General features: G+C 25.1%; 1 protein-coding gene across 1 annotated transcript in view; it reads left to right on the forward strand.

The window, feature by feature from the left end:
• The first annotated feature begins 487 nt into the window (after window positions 1-487).
• Window positions 488-2,986, forward strand: part of LOC117177209 (pyruvate dehydrogenase phosphatase regulatory subunit, mitochondrial) — a 31,853-nt gene continuing 29,354 nt past the window's right edge. Inside the window, exons 1-2 of the mRNA XM_033367756.1 lie at window positions 488-535; window positions 623-746. The gene's annotated coding sequence lies outside the window, so the exon portion shown is untranslated. The remainder of the gene's footprint in view (window positions 536-622; window positions 747-2,986) is intronic.

The raw sequence follows: 2,986 nt of genomic DNA on the forward strand, positions 1-2,986 counted from the left end.
ATTTAACTATTCTATTTTTGAATGAAAATGTATTTCTTTGCTTGTAAATTGAACTATTTCCCTGAAAACCCTTATTTTTGTTGTTGAAAATTTACCATTTTTCTTCGAGAATTCATTTGGTGGAAAATTGATAGTTTTTAAGTAAAAAAAAAATTATCTTTGGTTTGAAAGTTCAACTATATATGGTTAAAATTTAATTTGATTGAAGATTCATCATTTTAGTTTAAAATTCATTTTTTTTTCATTTTAATTTTATTAAAAATTAGTTTTTTTAATTCATTTTTTGAAATTTTATATTTTTTAATAAAAAATGAATTCATCAATGTCAGGGAAAACTCAGAGAATTCCCAAATTATTTTTTCTTTTTTAAAACATTTACAAATGGCTGTGTATAGTTTCTATCTGTAGTTATGATTCATGTAAAATATCTATTTTTAGGTATAAATATGTACATATGTTTATCTTTATATATGTATGCATGATGTAAAAAAACATAACCTATAATACGTGTTGATATATATAACAATTCCGCTTTGTATGTGTAGTATCATTTTCAAATAAATTAGACATAATAAGGATATAAGTTAAGTCGTACATAATATTAATAAATGTTTGTTTTAAGTTATTATATTACAGTGAAATGAACTTTGTAACGGCACATTCAACCCGCGATGAAAATATATGACGTTTTGACAACTTTTCCTAACCTATAACTTAAAGTTTTCTTGTTTTTTAAGGAAAATTCGGTAAGTTCTTCGTTTTATGTCTCATTTAGATTTTGTTTTTCTGAACTTTAAGTTTTCCCCGCAAAATTTTGAGTTTATTTATGATTATTTATGAAGATAAATATACATATTTTGTGTTTAATATTATCCATCATCAATTGGCAATTACATTGTTATTTCGCGAATTGTATCAATATGGTATCAATACTTTAAGGACAGATACACAATTTGTAATCCCTTTAAAGTTACTTATTTATTAACTTTCTAAACATTTAACAATGGATAGATTTGGAGCCAGGAGATAATAATTAATTTTGTTGTCAAGATATAAACAATTATATAGGAAATTTAGTATAGTTTCCTGTAATAATTGATATCCTAAAATTTGGAAAGTATAATAGGAATTATTATATTAATCATTACAGAAAATCAATATAGAAATAAATAATATTAAAATATTGAAAGAATCTTTGCAGAAAGTAGAGAAACTGTAAATAAATCATTTATTTTAGACCACTCATGTGACATGCAAAATGTGAAACTTAGACAGATTAATCATATTTTGAAAAGCTATGTTATACATAATAATGTATACGTCGAATTGAAAGCGTATTATTATATTATTTTTTTAATTTATGAAATGATTTTGAATTGAAAACCTTACAATTAAAAATATTTGAGGTTAGGTAAAATTTTGAAAAGTGAAATTTTCAAATGGAATGAAAGGAAATGGAACTTGCATCATTTCTTGATAAAAATTTTATTTTGTATTCAAGAATCTCGAAATTAATTTAATTAAAATGAAATTAATTTAATTTTAATTTAATCAATTAAAATTTGACAATTAAAAATTTAAAACTAAATTAAATGTTTTGAAGCCAAAGCTTCTGAAATTCTAGAAATCTAGATTTTTATTGAATTAAAAAACAAAGCTTTCGAAAATAAATTAATTCACCTATATTTTCACGATTCAAAATGGAAAAATTTGAACTATACACCTTCAAAATTAAATTATTTTAAAACATTTTTTGATAAAAAGTGATTTTAATGGGAAACACTACAAATGAAAAAATGTATATTCCAGAACCTTGAAACTTACACGAATCCAAACTTCGTTTAAAACTAAGAAAAAAATTAGAAATTAACAAGTTTAACATTTTTAATTATATTGGAGGTATTTAATTCAAAATTATTTAATTATAAATCATTTAAACTGAAAACTGTGCAACTGTAATGTCTTTCAAGTTGATACTCTACGATTTCGAAGAATTTAAAAAACCTGAAAGTTGTGTACGTTTCTAATTGAGTGGTCAGAAACGAAAAGGGTCCGAGCGCTCGAAAACGCGAAAAAGTTTTGTCCAAACGTCTTGTGATATCAAAATTTCGAAATTCAAAAAATGAAATTTATAAAAATATTTTCTTGTAGAGAATGACAAGATGGAACTTTTTTTTCTTTAGAGTTTTTCAATCCGATTTATATTTTTGATAATAAAAAGGGAAAAGTGATTAGAAAATGTTGCCAAATTTAATTATTTTTTGAAACATAAATCATCTCAACTCAAACAAATATTATCGAAACTTTCTGAAATTTGGTATACACATGCATTATACCCTAGCGATGCCTACGATGTGGATAATTAAGTTAAAAATGCTAATTGTTCAATAATAATTAATTGCAAATGGAGACCTGACGGCAAGCATGTTTTCTTAGCTTCAACGACAAAAAGCATCGAGTGAACTTCAAAGTTGAAATAACTTCCAGTGAGACATTTGTTCCTTAACATTGGAGGAAGATTTCCTGCAATTTTCAGGTTAATTCATTGAAAATTGAGGGAAATATCCATTTTGTAAGAAAACAGGCGATGCCATATACTATTGCATCGTTGGCAGTTTCAAGCACTTCTCAACGTTAGTACTCTCGCTTGTCGGTTTTTGATTCACAATCATGAAACCAATAATAAATGGAACTAATATTTCAATATAAACTTAGCGACTAGTATATGAAACATTTTTATGGTAGAATGAAAGCAAACAGTATTTAATAAAAGGCACTGGTATGTACAGAAAGTATATTGACGAGCTTAAAAAAAACTTTTGGATACGAAAGGGTTACTTGAATAAGTAACAGTTTGGAAGATAGAATGAAACTGGCAGAGAGCCAGAGACTAGTCGTATTTGTACACTAAATTTCAAAAATTATTTCCACGTATTTAAAAGTGACCTTCGGTTATTGTATTTGAAAATAATACTGAAGCTTTTTC

The sequence above is a fragment of the Belonocnema kinseyi genome, chromosome 7, assembly GCF_010883055.1.
Source record: "Belonocnema kinseyi isolate 2016_QV_RU_SX_M_011 chromosome 7, B_treatae_v1, whole genome shotgun sequence".
In the NCBI taxonomy this organism is placed as follows: Eukaryota; Metazoa; Arthropoda; class Insecta; order Hymenoptera; family Cynipidae; genus Belonocnema; species Belonocnema kinseyi.